This window comes from Panulirus ornatus, chromosome 64 (assembly GCF_036320965.1).
Source record: "Panulirus ornatus isolate Po-2019 chromosome 64, ASM3632096v1, whole genome shotgun sequence".
In the NCBI taxonomy this organism is placed as follows: domain Eukaryota; kingdom Metazoa; phylum Arthropoda; class Malacostraca; order Decapoda; family Palinuridae; genus Panulirus; species Panulirus ornatus.
The window spans coordinates 25,623,479-25,646,337 of record NC_092287.1 but is presented as its reverse complement, the minus strand read 5'-3'; the positions used below and the strand labels follow the sequence as shown (position 1 = coordinate 25,646,337).

Sequence of the window (22,859 nt, the reverse complement as noted above, 5' to 3'; positions counted from 1 at the left end):
TATATATAGATATTCTGACACGTTGTGATACTCTCCCCTTACTCTTCTCTCTTCCATGGTAGGCCAATTTGTGTGTGTGTGTGTGTGTGTGTTGTGTCTATACCATACACGATTGTCAGCATACACCTTCCATTTTTCCAGGTTACATATCATGGCGGTCTATTAATTCCGGTTTAAACCGAGCGTCCGTGGTTGGCTGTGTTGACCTGTGAGTGCTGTGTTGGGGGTCGCAAGTCCCGGCTGTGCTAGAGGCTGGAAGGTAGGGAACCCATGGCCCACGTCTAGTCCAGGCTAGATAGGCACATGCATGGGTTGTGCACTGTACTCCCCCCACCACCCCCGTTACTGCCACCACGCATGGGTACAGTACTCCTCCCCCCCCCCGTTACTGCCACCACGCATGGGTACAGTACTCCTCCTCCCCCACCCGTTACTGCCACCACGCATGGGTACAGTACTCCTCCTCCCCGTTACTGCCACCACGCATGGGTACAGTACTCCTCCCCCCCCCCGTTACTGCCACCACGCATGGGTACAGTACTCCTCCTCCCCGTTACTGCCACCACGCATGGGTACAGTACTCCTCCCCCCACCCGTTACTGCCACCACGCATGGGTACAGTACTCCTCCCCCCACCCGTTACTGCCACCACGCATGGGTACAGTACTCCTCCTCCCCCGTTACTGCCACCACGCATGGGTACAGTACTCCTCCCCCCCGTTACTGCCACCACGCATGGGTACAGTACTCCTCCTCCCCGTTACTGCCACCACGCATGGGTACAGTACTCCTCCTCCCCGTTACTGCCACCACGCATGGGTACAGTACTCCTCCCCCCACCCGTTACTGCCACCACGCATGGGTACAGTACTACCGTTACTGCTTCCACTAGGTACAGACGGTAGACATGCATGGCTGTTGCAGTAGACGGAGGGATTGAGAAATAGACACTGTAGTAGTATGTGACGTGGTTGTAGATAGTAGTAGTATGTGTGACGTGGTTGGTAGATAGTAGTAGTGTGTGTGACGTGGTTGGTAGATAGTAGTAGTGTGTGTGACGTGGTTGGTAGATAGTAGTAGTGTGTGTGACGTGGTTGGTAGATAGTAGTAGTGTGTTGACGTGGTTGGTAGATAGTAGTAGTTTGTGTGACGTGGTTGGTAGATAGTAGTAGTATGTGTGACGTGGTTGGTAGATAGAGACTGTAGTAGTACGTGTGACGTGGTTGGCAGTAGTAGTAGTAGTAGTAGTAGTATGTGTGACGTGGTTGGTAGATAGAGGCTGTGGGAGTTTGTGACGAGATAGACTAGCTGATACTATAGTAGATTCTGACAGGGTAGTTTGATTGATAGATAATGTAGTAGTTTATGTCGAGGTAGATTAAGTGATGAATCATCGTAGTTTCCGGACGAGAGGTGAAGTGATAGGTAATCAATGTAGTAGTTTGTGACGACGTAGATTGATTGTTAGATGGTTTGCAGTAGTTAGTGTCGAAATTGATTGATGGAAAGAGACTTAGATGAAGAAATGTCTCGACCATATTTATATGTTCTGAAAGATTAAGTAGACATATGGATAAAGTATATATATATATATATATATATATATATATATATATATATATATATATATATATATATATATATACATCAGTGGTGTTAAAGATATGATGTGAGTTGAAGCTGTGCTTTGAAACGCTGTGTCCAGAGGAAAAGGAAGACCCCGTGGTGAAGCTAAAGGAGGAGTTTGGCATGACGCACAGGTGGTATATACACTGACAGCCAGCTGGCGATTGTGGGAGGTTGGTGGGCCATGAAGAGGGAGGGAATGCAAGACTCCACGGCGGTAATGGCGGGTCGGGTGCGGCATTGAAGCCCCGAGGACATGGGTTCGAGTTTCAAGAAGAGTTTCAGAATTTGTGGGGGGGGGAAGGTGGGTGGGGAGTGTGGATGTGGGTCAGGGATGTGGTGGGTGGTGCGCGCCTCGGACCTTGGTGGCGGCCGTGGCTGAGGGATGATGCTGGTCCCGCGAAAGCAGTTGGACAGGAATGTGATGATGTGGTGTTGTGGGGGGGGTTTTGATAGTTTTTTTGGGGTTGGTTTGACCTGACCAGAACCCTCCCTCATCCCCACCTACCCCCCTAAACTTGTATAGCACATGTTAGCCCACCTGGTCCACCCACGGGTGGACGCGGTGGGCAGTCCAGACGACTCGCCCATGCGGGGGACCCGGGTTCGATGTGTTGGCACTGCATGCTATGAGAACTCATGACTTGGGGTTGGGTCAGGGCGTAGACCGGGGGATGTGATAATACAGGAGGGATGTCACCATACGTCGGAAGAGACGACACAACCCCCCAAACCCCCACCCCCACAGCACGACCTCCACGACCCCTTGGGTGTGATGGGCGGACCGACGGACCCAGGGTCGTACCGTCGGGTTGAAAGGGTTGGTCGTGTGACGGGAGGGAGGGGGAGGCTGGTGTGTGTCCCTGTGTGTGTGTGTGTGTGTTTGTGGTACGTTATCATTAGGAATGTACCGTCACGCAAACACTCGCTCTCGTAACCTTGTCGCACGTGGTCGGAGTTACGATCCAGTAACTGCCACTGTCTCATCCCTTACGTTCGGTTGTAATTAGCTTGGGTGGTGCTGTAGCATGGCTGGCTCGCTCGGTATGGTAGCTGTGTGGTGTGTTAGCCTTTGCCGTAACCACGGACGCTTGTTACATACTGTCACATGGCGAAGCCTGTTACAGGTAAGTGCGTAACGTGGGTCCGTCACATGTGGCCCAGTTGGCTATGTTAGATAAGCTTATCAGAGCGTTATTGCTGGTCTAAGGCAATCTTACCTGCTGGGCTTTACCTGTGTTGACATTATTTTGAGAAGACCAGATGCAAAACGTTCCCCCCCCCCCCTCACATAATGACCTTGTCTCGTGATATTTGGAAACGTTTTCTCAGAGAGAGAGAGAGAGAGAGAGAGAGAGAGAGAGAGAATTAGAAACGTTTTCTTAGTCTTCCGTTTGTTCTATGGGAGAGAAGACAGTTATACAAGCGTTTTCTTTGAAATCACAAAGTCATTTCATTTGTCTTTTTATTATTATTATTATTATTATTATTATTATTTGTTGTTGTTAGAGGTTAAGTCTTTTTATTGGTCTTCATTTACTGAGTATTTTTACAGAGTGTTCTGTCCGTCTTTCTTGTAAATGTTTTACCCATTTATTTGTTTGCCCTGTTTCTTCCCAGTTATGCAAACGTTTGTATGTCCTGTGATGTAAACATATGTTTGCTCTGTGATGTAAACGTTTGTTTGCACTGTTAGATAAACTTGTGTTCGCCTTGTGATGTAAACACGTTGTTTGTCGCGATGTGAACGTTTGTTTGCCCTCTGAGATATACGTTTGTTCACCCCGAGGTGTAAACGTTTCCATGTCCTGCGATACAAACCTTTGTTGGCTCTGTGAGTTAAACGTTTATTTGTCCTGTGACATAAATGTTTGGCCCGGTGTTATTAACGCTTGCCATGTGATGTAAGCCTTAATGTAATGTAAAGGTTTGTTTACCTTCTGTGTTGTAACCGTATATTTCTCATGCGATGTAAACGTTTGTTGCCCGTGACAATTTTTTTGGTTGCCTTGTCCTGTAAAATGTTTGTTTCCTTTATGATGTAAACGCTTGTTTGTCTCCCTGTTTATGCGTTTGTTTATCCTCTTATATAGAATTATCTTGGCTTTGTGATATAAACGTTTGTAAGCTCCCTGGCGTAACACCTTGATTACCCTGTCTTGCAATTGTTTATTTGCCTTGTTTGTAACCCCCCTGGCGTAACAGCTTGATTACCCTGTCTTGTAAGTGTTTGTTTGCCTTGTGGTGTAACCGTGTGTTTGCCTTGTCATGTAACAGCTTGTTTGTCCTGCCGTGTAAACGTTTGTTTGTCTTGCAGTGCAACTGTGTTTATCGTGTCACGTAAACCTTTGTTTGCCTTGTGACGAAAGTTGGTTTGCCCTCTCACGTAACCCAGTGTTTACTTTGTGATGTAAAAGTTTGTTTATCCTTCAGGTAGATATATGCCTTGTACTGTAACAGTTGATTGCCTTGTGATGTAACAGTTGTTTGCCTTGTGATGTAACCATTTTCCCTGTCACGGAGCCGTTTGTTTGCCTTGTGATGTGATAGTGTGTATTCACCCTCTCACAGAAACGTTTGTTTGCCTTGTCTTGTAAACGTTTCTTAAGCATCAATGAAACTTAAATGTTTTCATCATGTTTGATAAGTCGAAGCAGAATCATTTTTCCAACCTTGCCCTTTTTTTGTGACGATTAAACCAGAAATGGCATTTTTTTTAAAAGGGGATTTTGTCCCCTCTGAAACACGATCTTTTCCCTACAATTTTTCTCTTTTAATCTTTTTGGTTGGAAAGGTGGGGGGGGGGGGGGAACTGGTGATGAAGGGGCGGGGGGGTGCAGCTTGTTAAGACTTTAGGTTGAAAAGAAATTTGGGCGAGGGTTGGGTGTGAATGGGACGTGTGATGTGTGTGTGGGGGGTTGGGTTTGAGTGGGGTGTGTGGGAGGTTTGAGTGGGATGCGGTGCGTGGGAGATTTTAGTGGGATGTGTGGTGTGTATGGGAGGTTTGAGTGGGATGTATGGTGTGTGTGGGGGGTTTGAGTGGGATGTGTGGTGTACGTGGGAGGTTTGAGTGGGATGTGTGGTGTGTGTGGGAGATTTTAGTGGGATGTGTGGTGTGTGTGGGAGGTTTGAGTGGGATGTGTGGTGTGTGTGGGAGATTTTAGTGGGATGTGTGGTGTGTGTGGGAGGTTTGAGTGGGATGTGTGGAGTGTGTGGTGTGGGTGTGGGGGTATCCTTCATGAAACCTGGGGGTTTAGTTGTGGGCCACGGGTGATTGTGGGGTGGGTGTGGGGGAGGGTACGTGGGCTGCTGAAGGCAGTAGTGTGTGTGGTCGGGCGTGTGGGCTGGCCTGGATGCATGGGTCGTGTGTGTGGTGGTGGTGGTGGCCTGTAGTTGGCACCAGGGTTTAGGAGGGCAGGACACACACACACACTCTGTTACTGGGCAAGACGCCAGGGACCACCCACTCCTCCTCCTCCTCCCCCTCCTCCTCCTCCTCCTCCTCCTCCTCCTCCTCCTCCTCCCCCATCCTCCTCCTCCTCCTCCTCCTCCGTCTTCTTTGCGGCGAAAAAAAATCAACATCGCCATTAATTTTCTTTTTTTCATTTTCCGTCCCCCTCACCCATGTCTGCCATACGTACCCCAACCCCCCTTTACACACACACACACACACACACACACACACACACACACGGACCCACTAACCTTGTGCAAGAGAAGTTTGCCTCGTCGGCCGGCCTGTCTTCCATGATCTTTATCTCTCGTCCTTTATCACTCAGTTTCCCTCACCTATCAAGTTCTCTCTCTCTCTCTCTCTCTCTCTCTCTCTCTCTCTCTCTCTCTCTCTCTCTCTCTCTCTCTCTCTCTCTCTTTCTGGCTAGAGCTAGTGATGCTGTCTCTTTCACGGCCGTCGAAGTGTTTGTGTGTGTGTGTGTGTGTGTGTGTGTGTGTGTGTGTGTTCAGTACACAGGTACCGTAATGTCTCGCGTTGCTTGTTGTCTGGGTTGCGGGCTGACCCCCGCATGGAGAAAACACCCCCTCCCCCCCCCACTTTTTGGTTTCCCCCAGCAGCCTAGCGTCACGTACATGTAAACCACAGGTGGTTTACTTTAGAGAGAGGGAGAGAGGGGGGGGGGGTGCATGAGTCTCTCATGCCAGTAAGGGGGAGGGAGGGGGTCGTAATAGCTAACCCTCAGCCATGGTTGAAGTTCCTACAGGACGGGTGTGGTAATATCGTCCATCTAATATTATAAGTCATTTTGTCATCCGACATCCACGTCTCTTAATGTCGTTGTATATTTTGACGTAGTTTTTATTTTTCCTCGACCGTTTTGTAAACAGCCTTTGCCTATTTTTTTTTCATGGACTGTAAATAATTTTGCATCCGTTTTCGTCAGTTGTGATCCTTTACATCCGTTTTCTACCTTTGGTAAGTAATGTTGCACTCGCGTTTCGACTGTGAAAATCGTTTAAACCCTATTCCTGCCTTTGTAAATCATTTACGCTCGTTTTCAAAGCGTTGTGACTTCTTTTACAACATTTTCCCCTGTGAACTTCTATTGTACGGCTGACTCTCATTATTTCTACCGTAGTTGACTCTACCAGAGTTTGTAAACCAGGTTTACTTCCTGTTGAATATCTGTTGTGTATCTTCCTGTTGTGGGAAGCGCGGGGTAGGAGGGGGGGGTTGTGTCATGGTGTCCGGTGCTGGGGGAAGGGCAAGGGGAGGGGAGGGGAGGGGGGGGGTCTGGTGGGTGGAGGAACCTGCGGTGGGTGAGGTCCACCACCCGACCTCACCTCACCCGTCATGGGTTAGTGTGGCAGAACTGCTTCTTGCTGGCCTTACCTTACCTTACCTTACCTTACCTTACCTTAGCTTGCCCTGCCTTACCTTACCTTACCTTACCTTACCTTACCTTACCTTACCTTACCTTACCTTACCTTGCCCTGCCTTGCCTTACCTTACCTTACCTTACCTTACCTTACCGTACCTTACTTTACCTTACCTTACCTTACTTACAAGTTCCCTTATGGCGACAGTTTACTGTGAGCCAGTCGTAGAGGTAGAAAATAGAGAGAGAGAGAGAGAGAGAGAGAGAGAGAGAGAGAGAGAGAGAGAGAGAGAGAGAGCTTGCGCAGCCACTGAGATAGTGTATGTGTGTGTGTGTGTGTGGGGAGGGGGGTGGTGGACGATGTTTAGCCTCGGGGAGGAAAAAGTGTTTGTGTTGTATCCCTCCCCTCCCCGTCACCCCCTACCAACAGTGAGGTAACACCCCCTCACCCCAACTGGATGTCATCACACCAGCTCTTGCACACACACACACACACACACACACACACACACACACACACACACACACACGTGTGGTAAGATGTGCCACGCTTCTCACGTATTCATTAACATTAATGTTAGACGTTGGTTACACATTTGATGGCATTAACAAATGAACATCCCTGGCAGTCGCCGGAATTAAGGTGGGGGGTTGTTGAAGTGTAGGTGGGCGCGTGTGTGTGTGTCGCAGGTCTCCACACCAGACCTGGTGATGGTGGCGGTGTTGGCATGATCATGATGATGTGAGGCGGGGGATCCCAGGTGTGGCGGATGTTTCTTGTGGCCACTCACGATGATACAACCTTACACACACACACACACACACACACACACACACACACACACACATACACACAGAGCCCGGCTTAACCTACCTGTCTTCCCACCTCACCACCACCACGCTCTTACCCCCCCACCCCTATATACAACCTAATGATCCCCCCTCCCGTCACTACCCTGCATGTACACTGTACACCTTCACTATCCTGCATGTACACTGTACACCTTCACTATCCTGCATGTACACTGTACACCTTCACTATCCTGCATGTACACAGTACACCCGTCACTATCCTGTATGTACACAGTACACCCGTCACTGTCCTGCATATACACTGTACACCCCGCACCATCTCCATGATGTACATTACGGTACTCGCCTGGTGGTAAGTCATTTGATGCCTTACGCTTCCCACCTTCCCTCCCCAACCGGGAGGGAAGTGGGGAGAAAGCTGCTCCAGTTTAGTACATGTACATCCGTCCTCTCCTCCCCCCCCCAACCCCCATGTACACCAACTCTTATATTCATCTTAATATTTGCATATATTTATTCATTTTAGTTCATTTCCTTCATTTTAATTCCGTTGCAACTTCACATGTCACTCGTGCGTGTGGGCTGCCTGCTTTGTGTGCGCACCTGCGCTACAGCTGTCCTGGTGTGTCATCACATCTGTCATGACCTGCCCCCCACACACCTGCGACATACCTGCACCTCTCTCCCTCCCCGGCAGGTGTGGCGGACGCCAGAATAAGTTAGGAGGCGGAGGCGCATGTGTGTATACATGTATGTGGGGTTGGATGAGGTAGTCTTATCGGTGGTCGTACAGTATGATGAATACCTGTACACTGTACACCCGAGAACGGTAGGCTGATCTGTGGCCCATTACATTTGTACTGGGAGGGGGCCAGTTCAGTAGCCCTGGGAGGGCCAGTTCAGTAGCCCTGGGAGGGGCAGTTCAGTAGCCCTGGGAGGGCCAGTTTTATAGCCCTGGGAGGGGCAGTTCAGTAGCCCCGGGAGGGGCAGTTCAGTAGCCTTGGGAGGGGGCCAGTTCAGTAGGCCTGGGAGGGGCAGTTCAGTAGCCCTGGGAGGGGCAGTTCAGTAGCCCTGGGAGGGGCAGTTCAGTAGCCCTGGGAGGGGGCCAGTTCAGTAGCCCTGGGAGGGGCAGTTCAGTAGCCTTGGGAGGGGGCCAGTTCAGTAGGCCTGGGAGGGGCAGTTCAGTAGCCCTGGGAGGGGCAGTTCAGTAGCCCTGGGAGGGGCAGTTCAGTAGCCCTGGGAGGGGCAGTTCAGTAGCCCTGGGAGGGGCAGTTCAGTAGCCCTGGGAGGGGCAGTTCTGTAGCCCTGGGAGGGGCAGTTCAGTAGCCCTGGGAGGGGCAGTTCAGTAGCCCTGGGAGGGGGGCAGTTCAGTAGCCCTGGGAGGGACAATTCACTAGTCCTGGGAGAGGGATGGAGTTAGGGGGGCAGGCTGCCCGACACTGGAACTCACGCCACATACACCGTCCCTCCTCATCTCCTGTCCCGGAAGTGCAGCAAGATGACCTCCAACTTGGTGACCTCTTGACCTCTGGCGGTTAGCGGGGAGGGAGGGAGGACGCTAGTCTAAGGGCTGGATGGCCATTAAGGGGAAAGATTAAGGGGGGTTAAGGGCATACAGGTCTAAGGGAAGCAGTTCATGTAAGACGTATGATGATGTTAGCATGGGTGGACTACTTCCTGTGTCTTGCAAGCCTTCACCTCCACCGCTCCCTCCAACAGTTCCCGGGCCTCCACCACCACCACCACCACTACTCGGGCATTATTAGTAACGCAGGAACCCCTTCCAAACCAGTTTATTAACTCCCTCTCGAAAATCCATTTTGTTTTTAAACCCCGTTTACCGTCCGGCCTTTTAATCTTTTGTCTCCAGGTTAATAAGATATTTTTTTTATAAAAGGCATTTTGATAAGCCATTGAGTCGGCCATCTTAAGCTCATGTGTTAGAGGAGCGGAGGAGGGGAGGGGGCAGGTCAGGGAGGGCCTTTGCTAGCAGCATACCACCAAAGTCCCTTTAAAAAACCCCGCGTATGGATCCGGGTTTGTTTATACTGGCGCGCCGCTGGTGATACACCCCCCCTCCACTCAGTGGTAGTACCCCCACCCCAACTGTACCCGGGCCTCACTAGGTAATAAAGAACAACTGTGTGTATTGTAGTTTTACCGTTGGGCGTGAGGAGGTCCGTGTGTGTGTGTGTGTGTTTTGAATGTATGGGTAGTAATGTCTAGGGGTTTCCGTGGGTATGGTGGTAATGTCTAGGGGTCTCTGGGGGTGGGTAGTAATCTCGGGGGGTTTCCGTGCGTGGGTAGTAATGTCTGGGGGTCTCCGTGGGTGTAATAGTAATGTCTGGGGGTCTCCGCGGGTGTGGTGGTAATGTCTGGGGGTTTCCTTGTTTGTACTACACTGGTAAATTAATGTAAACTGATTGTTTACCCAGCTGAGGTTTTTTTTAGTAAGTGTTTCGTTTGAAATTGTTTGCTGTGTATCCTTGTATACCGTTAATGTTTTTTTTTATATATAACATTATCTGTTTGTGGCTCTTTGTAGTAAACCATTTACCGTTAACTTTAGTTCATGATGAGGTATTGTATGTCAGTTAGTATTGTATGTGTAGTTTGTTGTGCATTTGCGTTTGCCAATTGAGAGTTAGTAGCATGATAATGATGTGTGTATATACAACTTACGTGTTGTAGAGTTTACCGTTAAGTTTACAATGTTGCTGTGAGCAACTTGTATGGGTTTACTTACTGTCGTGTTATAAGCCATTAGATATTTGTTGTATGCGCTACAGCGCTGAATAGCCGTTATGTTTTAATCCTAAGATTTTTCTTTTCCAAATTCCACAGACTCAAGCCAACGGGTCTCATGAGTATATCATTCTGGGTTTACCTAATGTGGGTCACGAATACAATCATGGTTTACAAACCCTTGTCTCAGTAGTACGAGTCAATAGGAGGGAGGATTGTTGTTAAATAAGTAGATTTAACATTTTAATGTACAGGAAATGCAGTTTATCTTTAAATTGCATTAATGAAACTATGATAAATGAATATGTCGTGTGCTGTAGGATTATTAAATTCACTTCATTCTTTAATTACAAAATAAAAATCTTGAACTTATGTAGGCGTGTAAGTACGTGTGTAGGTGTATTATTCAGGTATGCGTGTGTGATGGAGTGGTAGTATGTCAGTGTGAGTTATATAATTAACCTGTCGTACGTCGTCCATCAGTTATGAGTAAGACGCGAGCCATCTCTCGGGGGTGGGGTTGTAGTGGCAGATGGTTGTGCCGCTTGGCGACATCTGGCAACTGCTCTTACCAAGGTCGCCTGTTTCCTTACTGTGTATTCCGGTTTGTTTATTGCATTATCTGCAAACCTAGTCCTTATTTCCCGGCTACACATCCCCGTGGGTGTTATGACTTAAATATCATCATATTTAATTCAGTTGATCGGTTCTTTCTTGTCAAAGGCATATTGGAAATATCTGGGTTTTTGTGGAGGGTTGGCATCAGTGACTGGCGCTCGGCGGGTCACAGTGATGCCATCTCATACAAGCCAAGTTGTTGGTAATGTCCGCTCTCTTTATAACCCCCCAGAGGGGATATTATCATCCATGAAGGCCTTTAGTCCTTTTTTATTAGAGTGTTTTGTAATGAATATCTTTTTTGAGGATCGATACAGAACACTGGTTGAGACATGAAGACTATAGTTATGGCGGGAAGGAAAGAGCCGTGTTGGTGGAATTGTTGGCGTCCGTCCTCCAGCCGTCATGGCCTCCTGAGTTTATATAAAAACAGGAATATATAGTAAGCTTGAGGCACTAGGGCGACCCCTCCTCCCATACCACACACACTCATGATGTCATGGTTAGTGCTAACAGCATACGTACATTTAGAATGTACTATAGCTGAGAATGTTCAATAGATGGAGGCCCCATAAGTGAAAAAACCCTCTTCATACTGTACGAATATGTATTTCCACCTGGTGTAAGCTGGTGGTATTTATATATGTATAAAAGTAAAGACAATGATACATAGTTACGATGTTAAGATACTGGTCAAGTGGAAAACTTTTTCTCTTTAAGACATAGTAATCACACATAGTTGTGTCTTGTCTTCTGTATTAGTACAGGAAGCAACTCAGAGCACAGTAAACATCTTGTATCAGGATGACAAGAGGCCAGCCCACCGCCGCCACCACCACCTGCCTCCACAGGGGAGGAGGGGCGCCCCCGGGGCCAGGTCCTGTGTTGTCTCCGCTGGTGTTTACAGTGAGGGGCACGCGTCCGCCATTACTCCAGCCTCCCTCCTGCTCCTCCTCCCTCCACAGTGCTTCATGCCGGGAGAATATCGTGCCTGTGACTTTGATCTAGATGAATCTCTCTCTCTCTCTCTCTCTCTCTCTCTCTCTCTCTCTCTCTCTCTCTCTCTCTCTCTCTCTCTGCGCCTGTTGGCAAAATCGAGAGGTCATTAATGTATTCTCAGCGTACCAGCGAGCAGTCCGTATCACCAGGCGCGACACTGTGGCTGAACCAGTGTGGCAAAAAGGAACGTTTCACTTTACAGTTGTGTGTGTGTGTGTGTGTGTGTGTGTGTGTGTGTGTGTGTCATTAAGCTCTTAATTAGAGCATCTGTACCTGTGGGAGAGGGAGGCGCCCTCTGGGGGCCTAGTGATGGGGTGGTAACACACGTGTGTGGCGGATGGAGAAAGTTTGTGTGGCTGTTGGTGTTGGTGGAGAGAGAGAGAGAGAGAGAGAGAGAGAGAGAGAGAGAGAGAGAGAGAGAGAGAGAGAGAGAGATGTAGAGCGGCTGCTGGAGAAAGTCGGTATCGTGGGTGATGATAGTGATGATAGAACATATTTCATATCATCGTTACCTGTGTTGCCAGTGATAGATATCGTGGTGATTATGGTGTGTGTGTTGGTGATGGTACTCTGCTGTTGTCAGAGAGGACGTTGTTGGCACGGCAGACCACGTCACGCGTGCCAACACAACCAAGACCCTGTAAGTATTTGCTTGGAGTTCCCCAAGGGAATCTCACAACACACACGCACACACACGCCCTCTCTGTGGCCCAGTAGCTCTGCATTATTCAGCTGTTAATAGTCAAAGATTTCATGATTTAGAGATAAATTGAAGACAGAACCTTTCGTGTGTCTTTAGATGGAGAAGAAAATGACGGCTTTGCCTAGGTAACATGGCGACCTAGCCCGGATGTAAGGCTTGTGGGCGGCAGGTCCTGCAGGGCAGGGCGCTGGTTCCTCCTCCCCGGTATGTTGATGGGGATTAGTTCAACATGGGATGGGATTTGGGTTTGTCGTGGACGAGAGTTTGTACTCACACTGATGAAGTGCGCCGCGCTCCTGCCTCGTGGGGTGAGCTTGTGTGAGTTATTCTTCCTACAGCTTGGCTCTCTCTCTCTCTCTCTCTCTCTCTCTCTCTCTCTCTCTCTCTCTCTCTCTCTCTCTCTCTCTCTCTCTCCTGAATCCCGAGGGTCTGGCTGGCTTGACGCCCCGTAAGTTATGGTCTGCTAGACCTGGCCCTCCCCAACTGCTGCTGCTGCCCTCACTGCTGGTGTCCGCCCGCCTTGGCAGTAGACCTTTTACAGAGTCGTTCCTCCACCTCCCAGACTCGTACATGATAGTTTCCCTCACGTGCGATTGTTAAACGTAGAACAAATCACCGTATCTTAAAGGCCTCCCATCCAGTCAAGCGGAAGGCACCATTAACGGAACGCGGGCCACCAGGACCACGCCATGTACCTGCACCATTAACGGTACCACATCCTGTACCTGCTCCATTAACGGTATACAGTCACCAGTACCACACACCAACAGTGGTACTCAGTAACGCCAAGTGCTGGTCTGGGTATATTTCAGGTAGCTTCTCTGTTATTATGATTATTATTATGATATATTCTCGACCCTGAGTTACGTATTTCACGACAGATTATCTCAGAGGACGGGGATCGCGACAACACTTCCTGTGTGGAATAAAACTTTACGTACGTATTTTTTCCATATGTGGTCATGTTACATATTGTGTTGCGCTGCATGTTGGGCCGAGAGTGTTGTCCTGGCGGTGGTGGTGTGGCTCGAGGGTCATGATGGAGTTTGGGTTCGTCTGGCGTCTGGTTCCTCCTGCTGTTGGAGAAGATCGGGAATGTGGTAGTGGTGGTGGAGAACGAGGGCGTGAGGCAGGTGTGAGGGTAGGCAGGTCGCCTGTGTACCCTGCTTACCAGACCATGACTCTCACTCACTCTCCCACCTCTCACTTCCCCTCTCTCTCTCTCTCTCTCTCTCTCTCTCTCTCTCTCTCTCTCTCTCTCTCTCTCTATCTATCTATCTATCTATCTATCTATCTATTTCCAGGCCGTAGCACTGCCTCCTCCCCTCTTACTCACGTCTCCTTCCTGAATTGTAATCTCTGGCTGGCCTGCCTCTCCTCCATCACATCCTAGTCTTACCATGTAATTATCTGTTCATATTTCCCCTATGTACTGCCATGTAGTGGGAGGGCGTTCTAACATTAAGCGAGAGGGGGGCGTCGCTTGGACATCCTCTGTACAGTCTTCGAAACGTCTGTATCCTCTTTGCATTAACCAGGTCGTCCACCACTCTTAGACCATTAAAAAGAGTCCCTCTTTTCTTTAACATCATCTGACAAGAAGTTCCTCGCTTGGTTTCCTGTTATGTCCTGTGGTTGGTTGTTCTGTCCCTACACCTCTCGAAGACCTGTTCCCCCTCCTGCTTCATCAGTCTGGATCAGAGGATCATAGAGATTGTGGTGGGTTTACACGTCCCTCATCCATAGATCTCTTTAAGTAGCTCCTTGTGCTTCTCTAGATGCGAAGACCCATCCAGAGAGGCGTTTTCTGGTTTTGGTCATACATAGGATGTGATCAGCTTGTTAGATACATAGGAAGTGATCAGCTTGTTAGATATTTCCATATACTTGATGGCTTATACATGATAGAAAGGAGTTAGGAGTTCATCTTCTTTTCCGTTGTGTAAATGCTGGACGATTTCATCCACCCAGTCCCACCTCACATATTGATTCCTGCAGGTTTTTGTTTTTTTCGTGCTAGATTATATGCCTGTGGTCTTTTCTCACAGCGTCCCATTCTCTTTACATTTGCTCAGGTTGAATTTCAACCTTGTGTGTGTGTGTGTGTGTGTGTGTGTGTGTGTGTAGACAGGTGTATTATATTGGTGTTATCATAAGCTGAAAGTTGTTATGAGTTAGTGCTTGGGGGGAACAGATGCTTATTCATTTAGAAGGTACTTGTATCACTTCCCATGCACGTGGGGAAAGCGAACAAGAGAACATGTACAGAACTATATGACTCAGGCCAACAGAGGAACTTGGGCGGTTGACCTGAGGAGCTGAGATGGTTGACCCAGAAGGGTAAGGTTGGGGCGTGTTTGACCCGTCTGTATCTACCTGACCTGGGACATAACGTTGCGTCACTGTACTACTTTATAGACATTTATTCAAAGCATTATCATATTTATCCATACCTTCATTTAGGATGTTAGCTTTAGTAAGAGGACGCTGTCCAACGAACCTTTCTCGAAGTGACACGCAAGGATATACACATCAAATTCATGATATACAACGTTTCACAACTTTTAAGCCATACATCACGACAAAACAGGAGGCTTTCTGTATCTCTATATCCTTGTATTTTCACGGACGTGAAAAGTGTGTTATATAAAATCTTCACTAAGCTACCTTTATGGATCTGCGTGCCGGTATGTGTAGGTTACATTAGAGTCATCGAAATGTCTACTGAAATATAGTACGATAAGGAAACTGAAAGCTGTATAGCCCCATGTCCGTTAGCCAGGTCAGAGGCGCTGGTGGTCATTTGCACCTGACCTCACCCTTCTTGGGTCCCCCGTGCCGTGTGCCTCAGGTCAACCAGTTGCAGGGGTATTTAGCTGCGGACCTAACCAGCTTGTGCTCATTTTGAGAGCTGGAAGGTATGGGTGCCGTCAGTGCGTGTCGCTGTCGACTTATCTCGTAAGAGGCATTTGTGTGTAACCGAGAGCCAACTGGGGTTTATCTACCGTGTTGGGTGAGTAGTGTTTATACCCTGTTATCTGTTGGCCAGTTTGTTTGTAGTGATGCTGTGATAACAGTGTTTATACCCTATTATCTGTTGGCCAGTTTGTAGTGATGCTGTGATAATAGTGTTTATACCCTATTATCTGTCGGCCAGTTTGTTTGTAGTGATGCTGTGATAACAGTGTTTATACCCTGTTATCTGTTGGCCAGCCTGTTTATAGTGATGCTGTGATAACAGTGTTTACAGTGTATTATCTCTTGGCCAGTTTGTTTACTGTGATGTGAGTGTGAACATTGTTTGCCTTATGAGCTGTTGGCCAGCGTGTTTACCAGATATATCCATCACTTCATTGTTTCCTTGATCGATGGCCAGCCACACTGTGGACACATTGAACCCAACATACAGTGTCTTTTCCCGATCAATGCGGGTATAAGTTGGTTGAGACAGCGATAAAACCTTTTTGATGAAGCGAACTTTTGTTATTTCGGAATTATCTGTATTTGCAAGTGTTATCTGAGATGTTGAGCATTTGAGTGTGATAGAATTTGAGGGAATCTTTATACAAATTACTATATACATTATGTATAAATCGGTTTGGGGGGCGTGTTCTTTATATTCGTTTTGATCGTAAAGTATTACGTCTGTCTCGCTGAAGTTGCTTTACCTATTGTCTGTCTGTCTGGTACGTCAGGCATCGCATTTTCCTTCATTTGCATGTTGCGTACACACTCCTCTGCCCCCCTACTGCAGATTGTATTTGACGCATGTATTATGTTGTAGCTAGTCGTAGCAACTAGCTAATCACTATGTCACTAGTGATATCAACTAGCCAGTCACCAGGCCACTAGTTGTATCAGGTAGCCAATCACGAGGCCACTAGTTGTATCAGGTAGCCAATCACGAGGCCACTAGTTGTATCAGGTAGCCAATCACGAGGCCACTAGTCTTATCAGATAGCCAATCACGAGGTCATTAGTGTTATCAGGTAGCCAATCACGAGGCCACTAGTCATATCAGGCAGCCAATCAGAGGCCACTGTAGTCTTACTCTGTAGCCAATCACCGTACTAGTCGGTTAGCTTTGATCCAGTCGGTCATTAGGCCAGGTACTTGTTTCGAGGTGGACGGTCGTACTTAACGGTCGTACCCTCGTGCTTAAGGGGTCGTACCGTCGTAGTTCATGTGTCGTACCGTCGTCGTGCTGGTCACCGTTTATGTACCACTTCTTCCTTGCTCACCACCACCACCACATCCCCATACCCGGTGCTCACCCACCACTTCAACACCCGGTCCCTTAGTGGCAGGCACCTCCCTCCCCCCAGCCTCCACACACGTGTCCCTCCCCCCCACACACACACGCACACATGTACACGGTGTGTGTATTTCTCATGGTGTATTTACCAGCCATAGGCGCTTTGTGTGGGTAATACACACTCAGAGTGTTGGGTCTCTCTGCCGTGTTGTCAGCGTTGGCAGTTACAGGGTGCTGAAGATGGTGGGGTGGTTGGTGTGGGCAGGGTAGAGAGTGTGGTGTAGTGGTTGGTGTTGGCAGGGTAGAGAGTGTGGTGTAGTGGTTGGTGTTGGCAGGGTAGAGAGTGTGGTGTGGTGGTGGTTGTTGGTGTGGGCAGGGTAGAGAGTGTGGTATGGTGGTGGTTGACGTTGGGAGAGTGTGGTATGATGGTGGTTGGTGTTGGCAGTGTGTGGTCAGGTTGTGTTGTGTGTTGAGGTGTCTTCCTGGAATCATATTTGTTTACGTAATGTCGTTATCACGTGACTCATGTACACTTGCTCCCTCCCTCGCCTCACCACTGCTGGTGCTACAGCTACAGGTCTCCCCCTCATGGTTTACACCTCCCGATATTCATTGATTTACACCTTCCGATATTCACTGGCTTACACCTTCCGATATTCATTGGTTTACACCTCCGATATTCATTGGTTTACACCTTCCGATATTCATTGGTTTACACCTTCCGATGTTCGTTGGTTTACACCTTCCGGTATTCATTGGTTTACACCTTCGATATTCATTGGTTTACACCTTCTGGTATTTATGTACGTAGCTGTTGTAGTGTACGTAGTCTCCCGCGCAGGTGCAGGCGGAAGATGGTGACGTAAGTACATCTACAACCAGATCCAGACAGCAACAGCCCGCTGGGTCAAAACGATTTTTTTTTTTGTTGTGTTTTCTTAAGAGGAAAACATGTAGACGACGTGTCGTGTCGGTAAGGTGGTGTAGTTAAAGTCAGTCGTGGGTTTGAAGCGAGATATTTATCAGGTGTATGGCTTTAACCTATCGTATGGTACTGGGTGTCAGCTACGTTAATTGGTTAATTATTCCACATGTTAACAATGCCTGTGGAGAAAAAGGCCTTCGCCTCGTTCGATCTAAATCATCTGTCCAAGATGCTACATACATTACGAAGCACAGAGCGTTGAAACCGCACGGATCTCCTGCTTAAATAGCTCTAGATTATAGAACATAAACTTTATCGACCGTTTTTTTAACTCTTTAATTAAATGACATCACCTGCTTAACTTTCCTTCCTTATACATATTGACCGTGTCATTAATCAGGCATATTTGTCGTACCTGAGCCATGTCGTCAGAAGACGTGGTGAGAGTTGTTTGTTTAAGTGGTGTTTCCTCGCCATGGTTTCATAATCTTATTCCAAATGATGGTCAACATTAATTTATCAGCTACTGACGTAACGTCAAGATAATTGGACGATGATTCACGGGTAAGTCGTTTAGTACATTTGATCCTGGCTTTGCATTGGACAGTTTCCGTGCCTCAGGGAACACCCTGTAGCAAGTGGCGCTTCGAAAAAGAGCAGTCAAGGGTTTAGCTTGTATCAGTGTCCGCTTCCTTCAGTGTTCTCAGATAAAACATCATCTGTGTCAGCCGCTCTATCTGTTCTCGTGCCTTTTATCGCTGACAGTATCTGTCATTTCCATATGTTGCAAAATGTTCAATTTTTTTCCTTAGTATCTTCCGTAGTCTTTCCCGGCCAGCTTCCTCTCCCATACCCAGCCTCCTCTTCCATGATCAGCCTCATCTCCTGCACCCAGCCTCCTCTTCCATAGCCAGCCTCCTCTTCCATACCCAGCCTCCTCTCCCACACCCAGCCTCTTCTCCCACACCCAGCCTCCTCTTCCATGGCCAGCGTTGCCTTCCCGTCGCAGGGTCGTGGAAATCATCACGCACATACGTGCGTGCGCAGACGCGCAGGTGTTGGTGGGCGGAGTAATGGCCCGGCCGGTAATTACCTGTCACACCGCTTCCGGAACACCTCACCGCTGAGGGACTTGGTTCGTTCGTACGTATGAGAAGAGAACGTTTAGTATTTCAGGAAAACATCTGGTAGAGGAAGGGGCTCTATCTGGTAGACAAGGTAGAGGAAGGGGCTCTGTCTGGTAGACATGGTAGAAGAAGGGCTCTATCTGGTAGACAAGTCAGAGAAAGGGGCTCTACCTGGTAGACAAGGTAGAAGAAGGGGCTCTATCTAGTAGACAAGTCAGAGAAAGTGGCTCTATCTGGTAGACAAGGTAGAGAAAGGGGCTCGTGTCTAGTAGACAAAGTAGAGGAAGGTTAGAGTTGATGATATATTGTGAGATAACCGTCATTTGTGTTAGCAGGGGAGGTGCTGGTGGTGGTGGTGGTGGTGTGTGTGTGTGCGTGTGGCTGTTGTGTGAGTGGTGTTGGTGGTGCTCTACTGCGTGCTGGTAACGTACCATTGTCCCGTGTAGGATGATGTGATGGTGGACGTGTTGCTAGGGGGGAATTCTTTTTGTGTTGGTGATACTGCCCTGACCCGTGCGTTAGCTGCTGATGGTGGAGATGTACGTGGTAGTGGTGGCGGTGGAGAGGGTGTGTGTGTGTGTGTGTGTGTTGGCGATGATTCGTGGTGGTGAGGGAGAGAGTGTGTGATGGCGGTGGTTCGTGATGGTGTAGCAGTGTGAGGCGCGGGGGGGTGTCCGGACCTGGCTGGCTCTTCCAGCTGTGGTCGTCATGCTCTCATTCTCCTCCTCTCCTCCCCCGTCGTCACACCAGCCCATCTTCCATCGCTCCTCCTCACACCACACACGACGCCCCACCTCTCCGTGTTAACACCCCGATGGTTGACGGAGGTAACGGGGAAGCGTGTTTGTACCCAAAGGTTTTTACTATGGTGTGTTAAAGCCTATGTGGCGGGAGGGAGGGGGTGAGCACGTCTGACGGAGGCCTTCACTGCGGAGAGAGAGAGAGAGAGGTATCCCCCTGGTCCTTCGGCTACGTCGGGTTGGTATGAGGCGAGAGTAGTATGGCAGGTTCCTCGTCCGCAGCTGGACGAGGACAGGTCGTATGGCTTAACGACGTACGACTGGGAAAAGGATATCTTTTGTTCTTTAAGCTGAGGGTCCGTCGTGTGGACCCGGACAGCTGTTAAGAATACGTCTTACGCTCTTGGTAGCCAGCAGTATGGATCGCTGGCGCGCATCACCACCGCCTTACTCTATGGGTCTGCCTATACCCACTCCTGTCGCTGACACCAGTGTATAGCTAGCTAAGTTCCTCGTCCATTCCTAACCACCCCCCTCCCCATATTTGCCTCACGACCAGGCCACCTGTGGCACGCCTCGCATGTGTTACACCTGCCACACACACACATACACGCACACTCTCCCACTTCCTCATCACTCTCGCTCGTACTTGACTCTGAACTTCTACCACCAGTTGTTTTTTTTTTTTGCCTTGTTCCTTCCTCTCTGCCACCAGTTCTCTACCCCCCTCCCCCCGACCCGTCAAGGCATTTGCCACCATCTGGGCGGTATAGGCTGTAGAGGAGGAAGTGGTTGGGAGAGGGGAGGGATGTCGCGGGGCGAGCGTAAGGTAAAGGTGGCGGCCCAGGGTAGAGAGAGAGAGAGTGTGTGTGTGACGTATTGATCTGGGGAGACACAGGTGGGTCCTTCGTCAGGCAAGTCTTGGTGCTGGCCGCCTCGACCCCCCCCCTGCTGGGGGGGGGTAGGAGGCTTACCATGTCGCATGTACCTAGACTGGGGTCAAGGGAGAAGTGGTTTTCTTAAGGTCAAATTGGTTCTGGACGCTTCCCCCGGGTTAGTAAGGATGGGGGAGGGACTCAGCTAGGTCAGATAAGCTGGGGAGGGATTCAGCTAGGTCACGATAAGCTGGGGAGGGATTCAGCTAGGTCACGTAAGCTGGGGGGAAGGGATTCAGCGAGGCTGGGAGGAGATTCAACCAGGTCATATTGCCCGGGAAGGATGGGGGTCGACCAGGTCTGGAGGCCAAGATGAAGGACCATCCAGTTCAAAAAGTCCTTTGGCGTGTGGGGTGGGGTTCTCCCAAGTCGTATATCCTCAGGAGGGGAGCCGTGTGTGTGTACACAGACCCCAGGTTCTCCCAGTTTAGGCATGTGACACAGCAGGGGAGCCTGTAGTAGTAGTAGTAGTAGTAGTAGTAGTTACCTGTGTAACGTGACGACCACTTCTGGGGGTGTTATGACTTGTAACTCACCACACACCAGGTGTGACCCCGTGATGGGTGAAGGACGTGTGTACAGTGATGGGGTTAGCTGGGGGGTCACCTGCACACCACCATGTTCCCCCAGCGCCGGTCATGATGATGCCTTTGGTGTGTTTGTGTGGAATTACGCATTCGTACTGTACGTTGGGGGGGGGGGGGGTGATGCACTCGTGGGGGCCCCACCTCATGAACTTTTCTCTGGCGTACAACTTTGTTTTATATCTTATTTGTGATGATCGCGTTTGCCATATACCTTCAATGCACCGTATCCCGGGTCACCCACCAATGTTGTACTGTAAAGATACACACTCTCTCTCTCTCTCTCTCTCTCTCTCTCTCTCTCTCTCTCTCTCTCTCTCTCTCTCTCTCTCTCGCTCGCTCGCTCGCTCGCTCGCTCGCTCTCGGCTTTTCAAGGACTACATCACACGTACAATACATGAGTTTTTTTTTTTTTTTTTTACTTTTTGTCCATTGTACCTCAGAGTTTTATTACGAACTTTGGGTGTGTACTGTTGCTGTGGTGGTGTATGTTGTGGTAGGGGGTGTGTATGTTGTGGTAAGGTACTATGATCAAGGGAGCTTAGTTACAGATAGAGGTTTGAGGCCTTTTATTTGCCCACTGCTGACAAAAGTGGACAAACCATAGGAGAGAGAGAGAGAGAGAGAGAGAGAGAGAGAGAGAGAGAGAGAGAGAGAGAGAGAGAGAGAGAGAGAGTACACACGCCTCGGGAGGGAGTGTACCAACCATTACCTACTACCAGATTTTGCCGTTAGGCAGAGCTAGGGTGTAGCGCTCACCGCGCACCTCGCTTGATTAATGATCCTGGTTCTCTGTGAGAATGGCTGGTGTGAGAGAGGTAGGGTGAGAGTGGATGGTGTGAGAGAGGCAGGGTGAGTGTGGATAGTGTAAGGGAGGCAGGGTGAGAGTGAATAGTGTAAGGGAGGCAGGGTGAGAGTGGATGATGTGAGGGTGTGTGGTGTGAGGGAGCGTCACAGGCAGACACCAGTATCGACAGGTGACGACAGGCGGAGGGTACACCCCTCACACTACTCCAGCCTCCTCCTCACTCACACTGCTACACCCTCCAACCCACTCACCGAGGCCTCATGCTTGTGCACCCTGCCCTCACACTTCCACACCCTCTTACCATTTGCCCGTGAGCACGACGGCACGACCCTTGAGCCTAACGGCAAGACCTTAAGGCACAGCGGTACGACCCTTGGGTATGATGGTAAGGCTGAAAGCCAGGTCATTATACCGGAGGGTCGTGATGAAAGTGCTACATGGGGTCGTTACCGTCCCCAACTCCCTTGGAACGGTGTTACAATCTCTTGAGGGCGTCCAGCCCAACCCTGTAGCGTTGATTTCCTTCCATGGGTGTGGTGTGGATAGAGGAAGGGGCTTACCACTGTCTACCCCCGCCTGCTTGTTGTAGCTACCGCTCGCGTTAATTACCCTTTGCGTCATTAACATACGAGTCGATTGTGTAATTAGTACCGTTCAGTGTTGTATTGCCAGTTTTTCCGTAGTGATGCAAGACAACAACTAGTTGTGTACGTCGTAAGTTTTAATCTGGAACTTGATCAGCTCAGACCACGAGGGAAAGTTCCACCCGAGGCCGTGGAACTTAATACGGAGGTGGATATATATATATATATATATATATATATATATATATATATATATATATATATATATATATATATATATATTTATATATATTTGTATCTTCCAGACATCCATTTTATTTGTCGCTGCCAGTGACTGTGTTGCACGTCACAGGTAACACCAGACGGGTGTTGCACGGTACATCCTTCCTTAAAGTCTTGCAACACTGGAGGGCGTCTGCTTCCCATCTCCTGGAACTTTCTCTTCTACATGGGAACTTTTTGAACTTGTGCATACTGGCCACATTCGCTATCACACGTCATATTCCAGTCGCCCTCCACTGATGGGATAAAAGTTCCTCTTAAACTTTTTTTCTTTGTTTTAACA

General features: G+C 48.8%; 1 protein-coding gene across 14 annotated transcripts in view; it reads left to right on the top strand.

Moving 5' to 3' along the window:
- lilli (AF4/FMR2 family member lilliputian) overlaps nucleotides 1–22,859 on the top strand; it is a 280,491-nt gene that overhangs the window by 210,267 nt on the left and 47,365 nt on the right. For 6 of the 14 annotated variants that reach the window (XM_071657157.1, XM_071657156.1, XM_071657153.1 and 3 more), the window contains one exon: nucleotides 142–259. The exons of 7 other annotated variants lie outside the window; for them this stretch is intronic. The gene's annotated coding sequence lies outside the window, so the exon portion shown is untranslated. Of the gene's footprint in view, nucleotides 1–141; nucleotides 260–15,259; nucleotides 15,350–22,859 lie in introns of those variants that run through there. One more of the 14 variants, XM_071657159.1, reaches the window with a different exon arrangement.